General features: G+C 39.2%; 1 pseudogene; it reads right to left on the bottom strand.

The window, feature by feature from the left end:
- The window catches only part of LOC118252062 (protein transport protein Sec24D-like), a 197,784-nt pseudogene that overhangs the window by 41,917 nt on the left and 134,163 nt on the right, over window positions 1-21,704 (bottom strand).

The following is a 21,704-nucleotide window of genomic DNA, read 5'->3' as shown; positions in this document are numbered from 1 at the left end:
TTCTATAATATGTTGTACCTTTACCCAATACTAAACAAACATTGTTTCTGATACAAATTAATCTCCTTTTTCTTGTTAAGTTCTCAATAGAGCGATGAACTTTTGAGCAAAACTATATCCTACCTTGAATGCACTGACAGGCAATAAAAACTTCCATTCTACAAAAAGGCGGTTAGATTTTCATTTTTCCAAGGCAGCAGAACATCAGCTGTGAGTGGTCGCAGTTCCACCAGTGATTCTCAATACATTTGTTTGTTTGTTTGTTTTCAATTAGATACCAAACATCATTCTTTACCTTGCTGAGGATGATATCCAGGCCCTGGAGGCTGTCCTGGAAGCTGTTGCAAGTTAGGATTCGGGGAGCCAGATCCAGGGATCCCATCTTGTCTGGCCATAGTAGGCAACGAAGGTTGAGCACAAAGGCCACAAATTATTTGCTGGTGGAGGAACCTGTGATCCAGGTGGCAAAGCCATTTGCTGCTGCGTTGGAGGTGTTGGCTGTGGACCCTGAAAAGATGCTGGATGCCCAGAAGATGTATGAGAGCTCGGAGTAGTGCCAGGACCTGAGCAAGAAATTATTTATCAAATGAGTCAAAAATGACAACCTACTAATTCTGTGTGAAAGACATTCTATTTTTACTCCATATATTTGTAACATACAGGGAATATTGAGTTACATACTGACATGCTTCATTAAGCAGATCGTGAATGTCTGTTCATAAAACAAATCAGATCTCACAGTTGAAGTATGAACTGATTCAGATGTTCAATTTTATTTCCTTCAGCTCTATTTTCAATAAAACCCTACAGCTGGGGTGGGTGGGGAAAGGGAGAAGGAGGCCATCCTTCAACAATTCTTGAAGAGAATACACATAAATCACTATTGGCTTTTGATATAATATTTAAATTCTTAATGTGAAACAACATTCCTTTTGGCTTAATAATCAATTTCTCTTATGTAGTATTTTTTTTGTTTGTTTGGTCTTCCCATTTCATCATGACAAACTAAATGGAAGTTAAACCCACTCAATCTGTTTTACAACCATCTTCTGGTTTTGATGTTAAAAGATGAAACGTGAGGAAATTATTTTGCACGCACTGGTGAGGAATAGTTTGTTGCTTGTAAGATCCAGATTCCAATTAGAATTAAGAGGACCCTGCAAGTGGTTTTCTTTTTGAGACTTAAAATCTGTAAGTGTTCTTTACTTTACAAAACCTGCATTTTTAGTCAAACATCCCCCAAAAGACCTATGTCAAATTAATTTTCAAGAATGCTAGAAAAATAGCAAATTAGGTTTGGAGCAAAAAGACTAACGTTAATAAACGAATACTAAAACTTATCTTCTGTCAGACTTGTGAACTGAAAAAAGTGTCACATGCAAATCATGCTCAGGTTCTCCACTGGTGTACACAAACATTGATCCAGCAGCATAACAAGCCATGAATTTCAGTACTCGGTCAAGTTACACCAACTTAGCCTTACCTCTAAGCAAAAATCAGAAGAATAAAACCCAACATAGGGGCATAACTATAAAGACCCCATGTCTTCAGTGCTCTGAAGGGTATCTCAACATTCCCGCATGTAACAAGGTAAGCAAGAACGTTACATAATTGTTGCTGGATGCAATATAATGAAGGCAGGAAGAAAATTCTTTTTGCTATAGATAATATGAGTTGCTGCATATGAAGTGCTGAAACTGCTGAATATGAAGTGCTGCTGTAGAGGTGCTGGGCCACACTTCATCCTGTATAGAACTATCTGACTTAATTGTGCACTTGCAGTTCAGTACACCAAGGCTGAATTCAAGTCAAAAATATTTTTTCTAAGGTGAAGAACCAAGTTTTCACAAGCCATTGTGCAAATGGAGAATCAGACCCCTGGCAGTTACACAGCTTTCATTAAACTCAAGTTTGTAACCTGTCAAGTCAGAGAAGGAACAACGATATAGCATCAGTGCAGCCTGAACTGAAAAGTTCATCTTTACACATATCTTACGATGATATCAGCCACTAAAGTGATCTTAGTTTAGCAAACTCGTCCTCATAAATGCCCTGGCCACAGAGAAACAAGATGCTAACTAAATTCCACTGCTTTCCAGTCAAATGGTAAATTTGACCAGGAAATACTCAGAAAAAGCAGATATAGCCATACTGAAAATTACTGATGGGAAGCAATTTATGTGGAAGAATCACATGATCACATCTTTGCCTCATGTTTTAGTTTTAACCCCAAATTAAATGCAAACAAAAGTTAGATGAAAAACTAAACTATAAGTTTTGGGCAAAAAAGAATTAAGATAAGAGAGAAACTATAGAAAGCTGAGAAAAACAAAACAATGCCTGTATATTATTGATCATGTCTTGGCTGTCGCTGCCAGCATCAACAAATAATGAGAAATGACAGATAAGGTAACCAACATGTATGGAAAGTTCAACAAATTTTGATTCAGAACTAACTCAAGAACACTGATGTAAAGAACTGGATGAGAATAAAAATGTAAGAACTTGAGCAAATGATAGTGGGCAAGAATTTATTATCTGCTTATATACAAGTTCAGTAAGTTTCTAATTATTATAGTCTTAATAGCTTTAACTCAGGAAAAAGTCAAACAGACAAATCGGATAAAAGTGATTACCATAGCTATTTATCTGCATGCTGTTGAGCTGGTTAGCAAGTTGTGTTGTAGATGAAGTGGATGCAGTATTTGGGTAGGCTGGCTGTGACTGATGACTGTAGGGAGGATAGGAAGGTCCTGTATTTTTTGGAGGTGGAGGGCCTTGAAACCTGAAGGGAAAAATGAGTGCGGTTATGCAAGGAACTACATCAACCAGTCATAATCCCATAAGGTCCAATGCCTTCTCAAGGGTGGTGCTGAAACAATTAATTAGGTTGACCAAACTTTCCAGAGAATTCTCATGTTCTGCTCAGAAAAAGTGTATTTTTGTTAAAATAGTCATGAAGCACAAAGAGAGAATGCATTTTTTCGAACACGTTTGTTTGTATACTTATTAGAAACAAAGAAGCTTGAGTATTCCATGGAGAAGAGACAGAGTTAGTAACTATATGAAAGCTTGAAGATTAAGAAACTGAAGCTTCTGAACTTAGCACATCCCTCCATCCCTTTTCCATGCTTATGAAGGAAGCTCCCCTATCAGGGATGAATGAAGAGTATTCAGAGAATATCTGAAAAGAGAAGGCAATGGACAGAGAAACTGTTAAGGACTTATCAGTTATAGAGGGAAGAGGAGGATGAAGGTGGGGAAAAACTGCTCCATGGTTACCAGACACAGGAAAGCATAAAGGCAAGAGAAAGAACTGAAGAAAAGAGGTAACACGTGACACTATTTCATTCTGATCAAATGAGATCTCAGGCTATCTCCCAGATATCTACATTGTTTTATCTACAAGCATTTTAAAAACTGAGGACAGTCCTAGGTATATCAAGAGAAGAATTCACTTTCCTTAAAGTTTTGATAAGGAGACATCCTTTCCTAGGATAGCAGCTCGCAGCAGTTCGGGAATAAAACAAGATCAGGTAAAACCAAAATCAGGTAAAAACAACAGGCGTGTAGCTGTCAGGACAGCGACCAAAACTTAGGGAAGAGAATCAGTATTTTGCTGGGCTGGTCATGTCACCTTGACTTTCATTTTCCTTGTTTTCAGAACAACCACTGCTTCTCCCTGTCCATTTGTACACTTTATTTTTTTTTTTTTTTTAAAACAACAGATGACCAGTCTCTGTGAGTTCTCTTTACACAGTTGTAACACACAGACAACAGGCTTTCCTGTTCTGATGCCTCATAAAACATGCATGGCTTTACCTGAACACAAATAACTTCACCACAACTAAACAAGCACAGAAGCAGAGTAAAGCTTCAGTCAACTGAAGCAAGAATGTTGTTACATGAAATTAAGTTCACTAAAGCTAAAATAGCTATAGGTACACGAACTCTAATTTTGTCACTCATGGGAGATCAGCAAAATAATTAACAATTGACAGAATTAAGAGTTACATGCATTTACCCACTTACAATCCACCCTGCAATACAACCACTCTGTAATCAAGCTTGTCCACCCTACCCTTTCATCCCCTCATACCATAATTTTTCCAAGATTCATTTTTACAGCATCAACTTGTCCCTAGTTTTCTCCCTTCCCCACTCCTATCTCCTTCACTTCTTCTTGTAAGTTCTGGAGGCAGGAAAACAACACTTAAATTCTTCATAATTAATCTCAGACTAACTGACCGAGCAAAAGAGCAGCAGTCATCCATCTGAAAAATTATACCAAACCTGCATTATAAAACGTCTTTAAAGTACCCTACAGATCCTTGGCTGTGATCCCACAGCAACGAAGCAAAGGCAAGAGAGGGGAAAAAACCTACAGCTACGTAGACATGTACCAGCTTCTAGTCAAAACTCACCAGCAACTATTAATTTTTAAATAACAACTTCTTGGTACCTCACAACAAAGGAGAATTAAGACATCACAAAATAACTAAAAAAAAAGCAACTTATATTTAAGTGCTCTTCAGAGAGCACTTGTAACACCTTACTGCTGCTTTTAAGCAATGAGTCTAAGGTTCACGCAGAAATAATAGTTAAAAATAAAACAAACAACTCACGATAAAGACCTGACTTGTTCTAGAAATTGAATTAATGAGATTATAGATTATACTGCATGATCTAGCAGCTTAACATCACAGAGAACTGAACTAGAAGATCCAGTTCAGAACTGGAGTAAGTCAGAACTGCTGAAGATAAAAGGGATGCCATACTTAAATGCCAGTGAAACAGCCAAAGAGAGGTCAAATAACTTAGATAGATCTCATGTATTAATTCTTGAAAGTCATCTGTGCGTTGGCTGTCCTGCTGCACTAGGCCCGTTCTGGATGTTGGTCTGGCTGAACTGATGTGTACCAGGTGCTGGAGGCCCAACGGGAGCTGATGATCCAAGAGGCACAGTTGATTTTGACATACCTGCCAAACAAGAAGCACCTTTATGTAAGAATCCTTAAAAAAAAAAAAAAAAGCACAAGATCATCAAAAATTACAAGTGTACAGCCCTGCTCTAAAAATAAGAATAGCAGCTCCAGGTGGCCCTACTTGAGCGGGGGGGGTGACAAGATGACCCCCAAAGGTCCCTTCTAACCTCAGCCTTTCTGTAAGAAAGGAAAGATTTTTGGTCAGCTATAGAAGCAGATATGAAAAAGACAGCAAAAAAGAAACCAACCAGTAGGTGGTAACTTTCCAGCAAAAGAAGCCAAGAGGGACAGTAAAAAAGAATCGAGAATGGAGAAACAGACCCTCCAGTCCAATTTGGGATACTGAAGTTCCCTATCATCTGCTTACTTTTGTAGGGAGAAGCATGAGATCCCTTTGCTTTCAGAGACCTCGTCAGAAAGAAAGTTTGGAACAATCTTAAAAAAAACAAAAAACACAAAAACAACACCCACGTTGCTTCCATATGCAGGCCCGGTAAATCTATGCTAAGAAGGGTTAATTCAGATCTAGAACATCAACTATAAAGGGATTATAATTTATGTAAGAACCACTGTTGAATAAACAGTTTTTCAATCTTTATTTCTTGAATTATTTTCATTTAAATTACTCTAACATCAAAAATTTGTTTGGCACCTAAATCGGTATTTTTTCCCTAGCATTCTAATAAGCCAATTACCAGAAGTAATTCTGACTACATTTAGCATTGGGTTAAAGTAGCACAACTCCTGCTGTCTTTAAAAAGAATATTTTATATATAAAACAAAAAAACAAACAAGCAGTTGGATATTTGGTTCTGTTATTACCCTACCCAATCACAAATACTGAGTTTAACATAAATTACCATAATCTGACTGGTATTAAAAAAGTAATTCAGACATCTTTACTATTTTAACTGTCATTTTCCTCTGTGAAGTCATATTGAGATGATCCCCCTCTTTCCTCCCTATTTTGCCTAGGTGTGTTAATAGACTTAATGAAGGAAGAGGGAATCTTACTTTTGGGATATTTCCCACCGTTCTGATTCACAAGTTTAGTATGCCTAGAGTTCGCTGAAATTAGACCAGCAAAATGGGCTTCAGTTCTATGCTCCCAAATTTCTTTTATTGATGTTTTGTTTTTAAAGACCTCAGGCACCATAGTCTCACTTATTATACTTCTTGAAAAATCTGAAGCCACATACCAAGTTAAAATGAATGAAACAGAAAGGAGAGACAGTAACAGTCTGGTTTATCTTTTGGATGACAAATTATCTGTAGCATGATTTCATTTGTAAACAGCAAACAAGCCATCTGCATGTAAAAGCTACCCAAGTTCCCTTTCCTCATGGAAAGTAACTGTCCCCTAAGTGGTCAGAAAGCAGATGGGCTCCACTTACTGAGCATTATCCAAACACGTCACCAAGCAAGCAAGCTTAAGTAGTAAAACCTCAACCTGTATTTATAGGCACATTTGTGCTCAGGAACCTGGTTGGACACAGGTCTTACTGCAAAGAATACAATCCATTTCTGAAAACCTTGCTTGCCATTAACACATAGGAGTTGAGAAACATTTCTTTATTCCCAGAATTTTGTTTCTGTCGTCTGTATTAACACCTGTATTAGGTTAATCACAGCACAGCATTGAGCACTGGTGCCTACTGCTTCCCAGACAATGGAATTCACACTCAGAGGTCAGAATCCCACTACCGGGCATCTTACATCAACACCTGGGCACAAACAGTAACGCAAGCAAAGCTGGAGCAGGATCCTTTTGCATCAGCAGTGTATAGCTGAGCACCGTGTGTTGACATAAGTATGACGAAGAGATGCAAAACACTAAAAGAGATACAAAAAACCAGCACAGAAAAGCAGATTGAAAACATATTTTAAGCCAATTTCATACCTGGTTGAGGCGCTGCGTATGAGGAGTTGGGATCGCCCTAATGCCCATAATGAAGTGAAGAATTAGGTGGTCCAAAACTTGTAGAAAAGCCTCCCACTCTTGGCTGGGATTGGGAATACGGAGGAGCTGCAACATAACCTTGTTGACTCATGATGGCAATATTCTTACTCCAAGTATGGGGTTCTCCTTAATGATCTGCAAAAGAGAAAGTGACACCTGCTACTACTCTTCACTCTTTGGACATTTTAAAAGGCTAAGAATTACGCTTCCAAAAAGACCTAAAACGAACCTGGAGGCAAAAGTGGATTTGGAGGTCGGGGAAAACGATGCTTTTATTTGACTGCAACTGGTTGGTTACTTTCCTTATCACTGCATAAATTCAAACAATTCACTGAATTTATCTGAACAGGATTCACCTCTCCCAGGCAAGAGAAAAACTGTAACTAAAGGATGTATAGGTGGAAGAAAACATCTCAAATTGTTCTCTTCACAGGGAAAAACTAGACTTCTGCTACACCTGCAAAATAGACAGTAAGTCCCACATGCCAGATACCAGGTACTTTGAAAAATCAGGAAAAGCAGAGTGACTAGAGAACAGAACTCCTAGCAAATCCTTCTCCAATGCTAGCAGACTTGTTTTAGATGGGGTACAGAACATAGTACCAGCTCCTCACCAAACCTTCTACATCATCCCTACTCCCAGCAAGTGAGTAAAAGCTTGCTTTCAATGCTGGTAAAACTGTGAATAAATTACAGGATGGACAGAGATCCTATTTCCAGCTGTCTTCCACATTACTGGCCCAGACCTGAGCAGGCTTTTTTCCTAAAGGTCTCTGTAGTGTGATGAAATGGAGCACAAGGCATTCCACATGTGAGAGGCTGTTCTCTGAGGGCAGTATAGCCTCAACAGTACCATACGCTGTCCAAACTGTTACCAGGCATCTTTTACCTAAGCTTTCACATCTTGATTCTGTTGTTTTCAGAGAAAGAAAAAAAAGAAAAAAAAAAAGAACAACCATAAAACACCAGAATTTGACTAAAAGCAATCAAAAGAAGTTTTCTGATGATGAGGACATTCACAAGACATTTAATCTCTTTCCTGAAGTGATTTTTCCCGCACGATACTTCTAGGAAATATTCAGAAACCAGAAACGTCTGATGAATGCTACGCTACTAAACTAGATGACTGTATTTTACACGACCAGTTTTCAAATACAGAGCATTTTTAACCAAGGGATCTGAAAAGTTACTGATGCTGTACACTCTGCAGCCTTGATTGCCAACATTCACTTTTGTAAGTAAGAAAGACTCTTCACTTTTGATTGCATGTTGAATTTAACAAAACCGGAATACCACTAGCTTTCTTTAAAACCAAATTAAAAGTGTTTTGAGAAATGATGAGAATCTGAGCGAGCATTTGGTGCTTCTGTGAAGCCCCAACTAGGACATCCCCAAAGAACTAGAGATCCATTACCTAAACCAGCATTTCATATGCTAAATGTTCCTTTGAAATAGCTTTGCCAGCCACCTATATTTCACATTCCTTGGATTGCAGCATGAGGTGATGCAGACTGGATCAGGAATTGCAATCCAGCAGCACGCATGAAGGCACCATCTAGATCAGACACACCTACAAAACCACAAAATAGACAAATTCACACTGCACTGACACGTCAGTAGAGAAAAGCTACGCTCATCACAAAACCCACCTCTTGGCTTCTCTTATTAACCATACATTTCTGAAAAAAAAAAGAGTTTTACTGATCTGTCATGTCAGACAAGAAGCCACTCGGAGCTGGGTGCAGGGCTCAGCCCTCCTCGCACACTGCTCGTGGCACGAAGCCACACACTCCTCAGAGTGGCGTAAGATATCTTGACTGAAGCATGAAACTGCTTTGGGTGGGTAAGCTTTGGGGTTTGTCTCCCATTTCTTAGTTAAGAAGGTAAGCACAGGAAAAGGGGAAAAATATTTGCACAGAGAGGCTTCTTGCTGCCAGCCATACTTTCTTCCCTCCCCTGCCCCCATCAGAAGAGACATGACAGTGTGAATCTTTTACTCCAAAAGAGTCAGTCAGCACCAAATTACCTACACGCTGGTATAAATGCATACGTATTTTAAATATATAAAAAGGAAGAGATTTGCACTTTGAGGCAGCTGCAGCAGCCAACACCGTTAACTGTGACAGCATCCATGGGAAACAACTTCCCCCACAGCTTCCTCACACACATCCACACAAAGTCTTGCCACGTCAAACTTCCCACAGGCGCTACAAACACACAGAGGTTGTGCTGGAGAGAGGCAGGAACTCCAAACCACACACAGGGAGGGCAACGCAAGCTTATCCAATGCAGTTCCAGATTCTACTTAGCACTGAGCATATTTAATCCCTTCTCAGATACATACACATAGAAACACTCAATGAAACTGGTTTGGAGACAACATCCAAGGTACCAATAGACACAGATCCCTTAGGATTTTAGTGATCAGGTTCTGACAAGAGACATACGGATTCATTCTGGAAATGGCATGAGAAAGATCAGAGGATCAACTAAACTGAGGGCTTTCCCCGGGTTTGTTTACTACAATGTCATTACATAAAAGGACAAAATAAGATTTTGTCTTCCTCAACGCCAGGTGACCTTACGCCCCATGGCCTGACGAACAGCACTGACACAAACACCTCTCCACAACTTACTGCTACCCCAGCACAGGTTGGCAGCATTCCTCAGAGGTCTGCTGTACCTACACCGCACTCCACTGCCCTGCTATCTCTGTGAAACTGTAAAATCCCCTCGTGTGCACACAGAGGCAGGACAACAGAGTTAAAAATAAAAGGCCACGCTGTCCGCTACCCGAAAGAGAGCTATTAGCTCTGTATTTCTGCAGAGGCACCGTGACGACGCACCTAGGAAGCGGTGCTATCCCTCCCCAGGGCATGCTGCAACCTCCGCTTGGCAAACAGCGTTTGCCATGAGTACCTCCACACACACACAGACACAGACACACACACAGACACACACACACAGACAGAGGCAGGACGGCACACAGCCGCACCCCTCGCTCTTTATTCCTATAGCACACACCTGGAGGAACCTCGGAAAGCACAGGCTTAAGTTCCCCGAGCCCCGCTCGGGAGCCGCCCGGCACCTGCGCGCCGCCGCCGCCCCCCTCCGGCCCCGGTACCTGTGCGGGCACTCACCGCAGCCCCCTCCCTCCCCTTGCCCCCCCGCGCGGCCGTTAGGACCGTTAGGGCCGTTACCTGGGCGCCGCGTGCAGCCCCCGCGCGCCCGCGCGCGCCGCCGCTCGGTGCCGCCGCTCAGCCGAGTGCCACGTCTGAACCTGCGCGCGCGCCGCCGCCGCTCCCCCCCCGCCTCCGCCGCCGGGAGCGCGCCCGGCCCCGCCGGCTGCGCCTGCGCAGTGAGCGCAGCAGAGCCCGGCCCGCTGCGGCCGGGAGGAAACAGCTGCGGGCGGATGGGGGGAGGTGTAGCAGTGGGACCGGGGCTCTGATTCGGCATTGTCCTGCTGTACGAGGACACGATTCCTCTTTAAACACAGACAAGCACTAAAAATGCAAGCACTTTTCCTCACGTGTGCTTTTAAAATGTCTATCTGCGGCAATACGTATGCATGTATTTAGAGACACAAAATTATGCCTCCTGAATATCCAGAGTGAAACATGACACAGGTACCTTACCTGTTTGCCTGCTCTGGTTTGAGTTACTGTCCGAGCACAATTAAAAACACCGCCTTGGTTTCAGCACAGAATCAATGGTTTTCTAATTAACCAACTAGAAACACGGGAGTAACACGAGGAAGATGTACTGGTAAAGTTTGCCTGTTCTTTCCAGTCAAAAAAACAAACAATCTTCATGGTGTTGAGGTTAAAAAAAAAAAAAAAAGGCAGACAATTAGCAAAAGAAAAACAAAAAGTCATTCAATTAAAGACAGCTTCAGAATTCAAGTGTACGTGGAGTTCAGGCTTCATAGGCCTCATCCTTAGTGTCTGTTCTACAACCTCATTAAGGCTTTTGCAAGTAGGTTTTGGGGCTGAATAGCTTTACATGGAGCTAAATCTCAGTAGTGAGACAAGATTGTCAGACAAGATTATCAAAAACATTCATTACTATACAAAATAATTCTGGAAAAATAACAATGCCTTTGAAATAGATGGCAAAAATGGAGGGGCATCCTTTACATGACAGACTTGGAAGAAGCCTCCATAGACAACACAAAGAGGCAAGAACGAGTCCTGATGAGGCTTTGTACTTGCTCTCCAGGGCTGGACTCACCACTGAATAGCATAAACTGATTTTCTAGATGTTATTGGAATTAATGCTGTTGGATATTCTGCTCAAACTTTTCCAATCTCTCACTCTTGTCTAACCAGAACGGAAAACTTGGTCCAGGAGGTGACAAGCATCAGTTAAACTGCATGTGGTTTTGGCTGCGGAATATCAGTGACTCTTTCATAAGCAAGATGCAAAACGATGCCTTTCATCATCACCGCGCTGCCGTTTCACCCGTTGTCCCTCACTCTTGCTGGTTATATGGATGCATACAATTACTTTCAGTTACACAGAATTGTTTTGAAATACCATGCCACTCAGAGGAAAATAACGACGCTAAGTTTGGACATCCCCTATTTTGCTGTGGAGACTGGCAAGTCACTTGTCCCGCCAGCCCTGTTGTGTCTAGCTTGCAGCTATTAACAGTAAGCAGCTGTGGATAATTCAGCACAGAAGAGCCTTGCACTTACTTGGCCACTGAATACTTACTATCAGATTTCTCCTCCCTGAAATCAGCTCTAGTGAAGCTGAAAGAGGAGATCAGCAAGAGATCACATACAGAAGCTATGCCATTGCCAGTTCTTCCCCCATTTCAGGCCAGTTCTGGAAATGGATCAAAAAACCTCTTTTTTGGAGGCCACAGCTTGGCTTCCATCTGCCATTAGTGTGGAATGCTGAGACAAAATGTACCCAGCATGTCATGGTCCTGATGTTTTGAAGCTACGAGTAATATTTATCTGCAGTTTCCACCTGTAAACATTGAGAGTTATTTAACGTCATCAATTTCAGAAATGTGGAAATCATTAAAGATTTAAGTGCATTACTGATCTGGAAAGTAATTTCATAAAAATGACATTGCAGTATCACTAAACTGTTGTCACTTCATTTTAGTTAAATTGTTTTAATTAAACTTTACCATAAAATCTATGAATCAGACTGATTTCTTCTCTATCATCATCAGTAATGAAGATCTTGTACGTTAAAAAGCCAGTTCATCCTGAAGTTGTACCTATACAACACTACTGAGAACTAACTTGATTTACTTAAGACCTAATTTGGAGTTAGTGTTGGTGAAGTCAGTAGAGGAATTTGTCTAAATCTAGATGCTTTTTTTCATCCCACTTAAAAAAATAAATCCTCTGCCACCAAAATCTCTAATTTAAAGTTTTCATATTTTTTTTTATTAGTTCTGAAACAAAGAAAACAGTCTTCCATCACCTTGGGAGATATTGGTTACAGAACCCAAACAAACTAACTCAGAACCCAAAGAAGAGTAACTCAAATCTTTCAGAGACCTTTTTTTATTTTTTTCTTTTTTGGGAGGGGGAAGGAGAATGACTTAATGACTTTAATTCATAGAACCATAGAACAGCTCGGGTTGGAAGGGACCTCAAAGACCATCCAGTTCCAACCCCCCTGCCATAGGCAGGGACACCACCCACTAGATCAGGTTGCCCAAGGCCTTGTCCAGCCTGGCCTTGAACACCTCCAGGGATGGGGCATCCACAGCTTCTCTAGGCAACCTGTGCCAGTGCCTCACCTCCCTGTGAGTGAAGAATTTCCTCCTAACATCTAATCTAAATCTCCTCTATTTTAGTTTAAAACTATTCCTCCTTGTCCTGTCATTATCTGACTGAATAAAAAGTTGCTCTCCATCACTGGAGCCTTCTCTTCTTTAGGCTGAACAGCCCCAGCTCTCTCAGCTTTTCTTCATAGGAGAATTATTTGGGATTAATAATTATTTGGGATTGATCTATTCCCTGAAATAACTACCAGTGGCCTACAGAAGCCCCTCACAGACAAACTGTGCAGAACTCCGTATCTCTATGTCATAGCACACTGCGTTAAGATAATGCATGTTTCAGGGAAAACTAAATCCTTACCTAACCTTTTCATTTAGAGAATATCTTTAAAATACACCCTTAGCACAAGCTGCCAGGAAGAATGAGAACAGTACTGTGATGCATGAGATACAGACATGTTATCTCTCCTGGTGATAGCTATACTACAAATTTTGCAACAGTTAACATTGATTGTGTTAACATATAGCTGTGACAAGACAAGTATCTGCAGTTCAGTGCTATATGAAATATTGTCTATCAAATATATTCTAAACTATTCTGTAAGGGAAGATGTAGACAATATCGGGTATGTTCTTTAAAGAAAAGACTATTTCATCACAAGGAATAGTTCAAAAAACTCCAAAGGTTCTACATACTAGAAGACTTTTTGTTGGTTTTGATACTGTTTTTTTTTTCTCCTCTTAATTTCATTTGTATGTCCTGTAGACATAACAACAGGTTTGGTTTTGATAACATCAGAACGGTCCTAAAGCTATTTACATATAAAGTTGCCTTTCTTTTTCCTGTGTTGCTTACATATACTCAAAAATCTTCTCTAATGTTTTGTCTTCCATATAGTTAAGATCTATGGAGAACAATTTATGGTTTGCTGTAAAGCACTTCGCAAGCAAAATGAAAATGCATATTTACAAAGGTTGCATTTTTGTTTAAAACAAAAGAAAACTTTAAAAAAGCAATCAAATATGGAAGGGACTTTTTTTTTTTTCAGGAAAGAAAAAAAGTGTGATGATGAGGTTAGCCTAAAAAAATGTGAGAAAAAGGAAAGATGTAATATTTCAGGAAACAGCACCCTACCGAAAGAAGAAACGGATCAGTGTTGTGACTCAGTTGCATTTCTAATATAAAAAACCAAGCACACTAAAAACATATATAGGGTTACAACAGAAGTGAATACTGATCTCTTTGTTAAATAATCTCAGTGGCAGTTAGAAAATATTATTGGATTACAGCCTTTAAACACTGCCCTATATAAAATAAAAACACAGACAGCAAAGGGGTTTTAGAATATTACACTGATCTAGCTGCTGTTATATAGGGAAAATAATTCAGTAATGTTAAAATGCTGGACATACATTCGTTGCTACATAATTTTCTCCTAAATAACTGGTGTTAGGTACTTCCTACAGTGACTATCCACTGTCCATTAGTCCTATTTCATGGGGCCACAGTAAAGGAAGAAATAATTCCTTACCCTTTTTTTGCAATATCAGACAGTAAAGAAGCAGTTGGTCAGAGTACCCAAAACCAAAATCACGTCTGGCCAGAGGGGCCACTGAGACACGGTTAAGAATTGCTGAGCACATGGATCGTGCAAGCAATTCTCCCTTTTCCTTCCCGCTAAGTACGGACCTACTGCTCCGCAGTGGTCAAGGCTGTTCTACCTCAGGCTGCTTTCAGAATAAAAGGTCCTGACACTCATTATAGTTTCCCAAATATTTTAGATGAATAAAAGTGTAAATCCCAGCACCCTGCTGAAATTCCAAGTGATAAAATTATAGTCTGTCTATTTGAATTCTTCTGCAAATTCATTTAAACTGAATATTACTCTCTGTTCCCTATTGTAAACTGTGCAATTTTGTTGCACTTGTGCAATTGCTGGTTGCCTTTGAGCAGCTGCATTGTTCCACCCTAGAAATGGCTGCATTTTGTTATACTCTGCATTGGCAGAGGAGAGGAAGGACTGGGAGTGTGTCATTCCCTCCCAGTCCCAACCCTCTTTAAATGTCACTGGCAACTGGTCAATCCCCAGTGACAGACCCTTTTGTCTTCATGGTCCCTGGCTCCCCCCAAGAGAGGACAAAAATCAACCATTACAGAGGACAATCCAATTCTTGCTTACCTCAAAGAGTGTTGATAAAGCTTACTGGCATATTTGCAAAATATAAAATTATGCTTACAGGCAAAACACGATATGCAAGTATTTAATGCTATTATTTACCTAGGAGACTCACTCTGGGTCTTGGTAATAGGGCGCTTGCCTTAAAGCCAAGTTTGTGATTTCTTGTTAGCTTGGTCTCTATGACCTAAAACCACTTTCTGTGAAACTCAGTAAGATAGAAATGATTATAAAATGCTCTAAGGTCCACCAGTTCTGTTCAAGTCAAACATTACAAAAGTGCACATGCTCTAGAAAACTCACTGTGGCTGCTTCTTTAAGAAGGATTTTCTGGCTAGTTCAGGCCTCTTGATTTTTCAGTATCTGAAACCTGCAAGGCTCCTCTCCTTCCCCTGGCTGTTGCTATTTTGGTTTTCTAATGAAATCAGCATTCTTGCAACTCGATCTGGAACATTTACAGGAGATAGATTCAGTGTTCTGAGAAAACTGCTGTGATGTTTCAGTTGGAGAATTTCAATTATAATTTTTAATTAATTTAGTACTGTCTAAGATGCATGAGAGTGGAAGATCGCAGTACTAGATCTTAAAGAAAAGAACTCAAGACTTGATTACCCTGCTGTAATTGCTACATAACAAACTCTAACATAAAAAACAGAGAACTTCTCATTAAAATCCGATGAATAATGTATGATATATAAAACACTGTGAATAAACATTAAGCCATCAGTGACAGTCTGAGAAAGGACAGCAGAAAGTTATGTGATCCTCTCCCTGTCTGCCTGATGAATGTATGGAATTTCTCAAACTTAGATACATTTCACTTTTACATTCAAAAGCATCTGAATTAGCTTTACTTCCATTGGCTTTCATTTTGTTTCCTGCCCATGTATAAAATTTCTGATGTGTTAGTGGAGTCTCGCTAGAAAGAATACTCTAATAAGTGTACTGTCATAAAAAGGAAACCGAGTATATTTGTACTGTTATTAGTAAGTCATATTTGTTACATATAATCAATTGCCTACAAAAACTTAGGTAATTCCTTTTCTCTGCTCAGTTGGTATCACCAACAGTGTTAAGTTCATTTCTATTTGTTAGTACTGACACTACTGCTGAATGTACTGACATAACTGTTGAATGAATATTTTGTATACGAAAGACAGCTTTTCAAAATCACTAGGAAAGCACCTAAGATGCCAATGCTTTTGTGTTTATTCTCACTCACATTCACTGTCTTTCTGCTTTACACCACTATTAATATGGGAGCAAAAAATCTTCTACCCGAGCATTGAAAAATAATATAGGTACTAGACAGCAGTAAAGGAAATTGATCTGTCATTTGTAACAAATATCAGTATTTTCTACAAGAGTATTTATTTTTCAAAATACTGTTTGGGGGACATTTAGATACCTCTCATATCAACTATTTGATTCTTTTCCTGTCACCAAAAATAAACCAACAAACCCACTTCAGAATTAAATCAAAGAAAATCAGAATTAAATAAACAAATCTGTCACATTATCCGTATACGATAGATCCAACAAAGGGATAGGAGATGCAGCTGGCATAAAATAAGAAAGGACAGGACCAACATTCTACATTACAGTAGGTCTCGCAGCATGCATACCAGATTTGCTCTGTGGGTACACAAAAAACAGTTGTCCAGGATTTGCAGATGTTGGCAGATGTTGTCTGGAAAGCCAGCAAATCCATGCCAATACCAGTTAAGCAGTACAATAGCACCAAAAGCAGAAGCCTTTGTAAAGACAGAAGGAGCTGAGAAGTCTGGAAACTGGTTTCTGGCAAGAAGATGCAGCACAACAGGAAAGGATCAGCAGGAGTTAAACATCAAGGTGTTTTTGGAGGACATTTTTTTTTTTTTCTAATGAGCTCCATTTGGCAAGGAGTTAGTTATCAAAGCGGAGAGCTGGAATTCTTGTTCCTATAGCCAGGAATGAAGGATTGCTTTTTATCTATTGCAGTTATTTGCATGGGGGTAAGATTTCATGCATGAGTGTCTTTGTTGTATCCTCTTTGTTGTTATTGTTTCTCTGCTAAAAATCTAACCAGAACCATCCAGAGACAGAGAAAGAAATGCTGGTAGCCTTATGCAGATAGAACTTGATGCCGTGGCAACTCTTTATGAACAGTCCTCTTGCTAGATGCTCTAGTTTGAACCACAAACATCAGACTCACTGGGGCAGACACCAAACAAAATACTTCACTGTATTTGTAAAGTCCTGTTAGAAACTGCCTTACAAAGCTTACAGCCTAGTTTGTGCAGAGGAAAGAAGGAAGAATGGGGTACTACAGCAGGACACAAATTATCGAACCACCCACTGAAATGTTCAGAAGTTCAAACAGATTGCTTAAGTTTATACCGTGGATTAGGTATTTTCCCCATTTTAAAGGTCCAGACCAAAACTTAAATGTAAATTTACAAGTGTAAAAACGGAACTCATATTTCCTGAGGCCCATACTGCGTTATAACACAATCGTTCCTCTGCTTCTCCTATTCTTATTTTTAGTAGTGATAAATTCAGTCTGGTGAGCCTTTCAAGTGGAAGCCTTTCAACAATGCCTGATTTACACTGCAATGCAAAAATTGTTGATTTTTACGCTAGACTTGAGCAATACATGTTATTATTCATTGTGCTTTTTAAAAGCAACTAGTCAAAGGGAATTAATCACTTTTATGCTGGCTAACATGAAACAAGTTTCAAAAGAAAATGAAATTTAATGCAGGTGAATATTCATCAGATTGATGTTAAATCTTCAAGTTCTGATGTTTTCATCATTTCAAATACACCACTAGGGCCGAATTCTTAGCTCAGCTATGATTAAAATCTATTTTCCAACTGAATGCAATATGGTTACTCTTAATTTATGCCACTGTAGTACATCAGAAAAGTTCAGTATGATATTTTTGTTTAGTCCAAAAGTAGGCATGAAATGTTTGCAGTGGGTTCTTTTCAGTAGGAAGAAGGGAGATTAGAAAAACTAACTGCCTAAGGTGAATTGATAGACAAAAGATGCTGTATTAATTAACTCCCATCTTTAAATGACAATTCAAAGAGCAGGATAAAGCATTATGGCAGAGTTGAGGAATTCAGATAAACACAGAACATCTACTTACATAAGAGTTCTATTCAAGACCCAGAAGCTTTTGCACAGAGCATACAGTTTTGATTCCTGTAAACTATTAAAAAGAACATGATGCAACTTTCCCCTGCCAAAACCAGTAAGAAAATACCACAGATAGTTTTCTTTTTAATTAGGATCTTTTATCAGGATTTTCCCAACTACTCTAGCCAAAATGTAGTCATCCCATCTCCTGAGAGTCAAAATGAAATAGAGAGAGGCACTTAAGAGTATCCCCAAATCCCAGGAGAAAAAGAGTTCTTCCTTACTAAAATATAGTGATAACTAAAAACAGTGGAATGATACCTGGAAACACAAATTCTAGCCCAAACCCTTACTTCAACATTAACTAAAATGTTACTCCGATGTTGCAGCAATTTTGTCCATGTTCACAAGTCTTGCAGTGAATGTGGTTTACTTTTTCCTCACAACGAAATCTTGAGGGGCCTTTGTAGCTATTTTGCTTGATGATTCTTCTGTATATTCAGAAATCCTTGTCTTTCTATATATTTCTAAACAGCTCCTTTCCCAAGGCCCTTTGGGTGCCTCAAGACCACCTGTACTTCCAAATTGCCTGGACAATACAAGTGAGTGGGAGAAAGTAGGGAAGGAAATCTGGCTCCTATTGTAGTGTGCCGCTGGGACATGGTGAGGCCCCGTGCATATACCTGGAGGCTCAAAAGTCTTCTCAAAAGACTTCATTAGGCCAGGAAAAACAAAAACAAGAAATGTCTGCTTCTCTTCCATCAGCAGTTCAAGAATATACTTCCTGAGTATCTGGAAGTGGCTTGGGATAGGAATAGGTAGGACAAAGACCAAAGAAACATCAGAGAGATGTTCTCCAAACTCAAGTTATCAATACATCTTTATTCACTGTATTTAATGGTGACCAGTCTTTGGCTATAGAGAGTCTGTGACATATTGCCACCTATGCATAAACTTAGAAAGCAGATCTTCACTGATCTGCATCCTGGCATGGTGAATTGCAGAATTACAAGGGAGCTCTCTCTGTATGAATTTCTATTCACTGTGTTATCAATCAGTAATACTCAAGGATATTAACTTAGTTTCTAGTTTGGAGGACCAAGCTGGCTTTTTTTTTTTTTTCCACAATTGCTCCTAAAACCATAATAATAATACTATTGCAACAAGAATGACTCCCACTAACATAATTGCTTAGAGAAAAACCTCCTGGTAGTTGCATGGACAACTTTCTATCTGCAGCTGAACTCAGTTGACTTATGTTGTCTTCTTAGTGAACCATACATAAATGCTACGAGTGTGATCTAACACACTTCTCAACAATGTCTGGCATTAACTGTGTATGCAATCAGTTCACAGTTTTACATTAACTCAATAACAAAATGCATGATTGTGACTATGGTGAAGTCTACCACCAAGAGGAACAGAGTTCTTACTCCTCTGCATGGGCTACCTTCATTAATAAACTTCTTGTGGCTAGAGTTACTATTACTCATTCCACTAAGAAAAAGACAGGGAACAAAGAGGTAGTGGAAAGATAAACAGGCAAAGGTTTGACCCTTCCTTAGTGTCTAAAACTTCGTTAACCTTAGCTGAGCTGGTGTTGAGTTAAGGTAATTTGTTTCCAGCACAGAACAATAACAGATTACTTTTCCGCCTTTGAGGGAAGCGCGGCTGAGAACTGTTCAGCATTGCCCCTTACACTAGGCAGATTGCAGACTTACAGCTTTTCAGAAAGTGACAGTGCAACCCCATGTACTTCAGTTTAGAAGAAGAATTATCTCAGGTTTTAAATCATCATCACATTTACTTAATGTTTCTGAGAAAGTGTTTTTTCACACCAGAGTCAGATTCAGGACATTTCTCTGCTTCTTCTACTGTACTTCATTTGCCATTCTTCAAATTGGGGAAACAACAACAACAACAACAAAGGAACAGTTGTGAAATTCCAACCACTACACAATATCTAGCCTAATAATCCACATTAGGGATTAAAATTTGAAGCCTTTACCTTTACCAATGAGAAAATGCTCAGGCCTCTTATGAGCACGGGCAGGGCTTTCCAGTCTGGCCTTAAAGGTATCTAATAAGTATGTTATTGTTTTATCTTTTATTTCTTTTCTCCTCACTAAGAGCTTGGTATTGCTCTTTTACTGTACCTTTACATGTCTGTACTTTCACTCAGCAAACCCTATTTATCTTGCAATGCACAGCTAAGTTCCTCATGCCATCAAACATCTGGATTCTATTATATTTTCTTGTAGGACAAGAGAAACTTGATGGGGGGAAAATGAGGAGCAATCAGCTTTAATGAAAGTTTGCTGGCACTGTGCAGCTTAAACCTTCCGTCAACATATTTCATTCACTTTGTCCATCATTTAAATCTTTTTCTAAAAATTAAATTCTTTCCATGTGGCTCTGTTTCTTGTTGCTTCTGAAGTCAGGAGAATAAAAATTAAGCCTAGGAATTAAGCAGAATATTTTTTCTACTTCTACAAGGTTTGGGGAAAATGGAATTTATCTTTGCATTCAAAATTTGCTTTTATTTTACACAACTACTTAATTGTATTACTACTAAACAAGAAATGTTATTAGGCAGTGATTCAGGATAATAACGTAGACTGCATTGCCTTACACTACTCTTAGTTTGCAGAAACTTTTTTAAATCTCATTTGAAGGGATCTGTTAGATGAGGCCATTTTCAATTCATTTTGGAAGAGACTGTTTTCTCAAGTGGTATGGCTGTGATTTTATCTTTTGTTCCATTAAACTATGTATTTTTTTCCCTGTGTAATTAAGAAACAAACAAAACAAAAAGCACTGACAATGTTTCTTTTCTCTCTTTTTCCTCTCCTCTCCTCTCCTCTCCTCTCCTCTCCTCTCCTCTCCTCTCCTCTCCTCTCCTCTCCTCTCCTTTCCTTTCCTTTCCTTTCCTTTCCTTTCCTTTCCTTTCCTTTCCTTTCCTTTCCTTTCCTTTCCTTTCCTTTCCTTTCCTTTCCTTTCCTTTCCTTTCCTTTCCTTTCCTTTCCTTTCCTTTCCTTTCCTTTCCTTTCCTTTCCCCTGCTGATTCTCTCATTTGGCTAAAATCACATACTACAATAAATTGTGTAGTTTATTAAATTGTTTACAGATGATACAGTTAGAATCTACTCGAAAGTTGTTAAAATGGACATTTTTAGGGAACTAGCCTATGTTGATTTTATGTGAAAAAAAATCAGATAGGAAAAGAATGAAATGTTAAAAAGGAGAAAACCTTACCATTCAGGTATTTACAGCACTAAAATGCTGCCTATAAATTAGAGATCATGATATCCTCTTTCCCTCTCTCTATTTCTCATTACTAAGGAATGGGTGGAAAGGTTTGCATTTTTAAAGAATCCACAGACCTAGGGTAATTTTGTAGGAAACTGTAGCTGAAATGACAGCTTCTCTTTTATTGTGGAATGAAACGTAGCATACGTCTTATTTCTTTTCATGTTGCTGGAATGTCTTCTGAATCCAGAAGACAGAACTGGTTGATATACATTAGATTTTAGGTAAATCCATTGATAGTAAAACTGTTCAGAATCATAAATGATTATTATCATAAGAATCTACAGGACAAGTGTCTGTAGGTGATTGTAGGCAAACAAAATGAAATAGTCACTGAGATCACACAGAGTTTTAAGGAATTTGAAGCTGCAACAGATGACTCTTACTTAAAAGTGCCTTG

Source organism: Cygnus atratus, chromosome 4, assembly GCF_013377495.2.
Source record: "Cygnus atratus isolate AKBS03 ecotype Queensland, Australia chromosome 4, CAtr_DNAZoo_HiC_assembly, whole genome shotgun sequence".
Taxonomy (NCBI): domain Eukaryota; kingdom Metazoa; phylum Chordata; class Aves; order Anseriformes; family Anatidae; genus Cygnus; species Cygnus atratus.
This window is presented reverse-complemented; position numbering and strand designations above follow the sequence as displayed.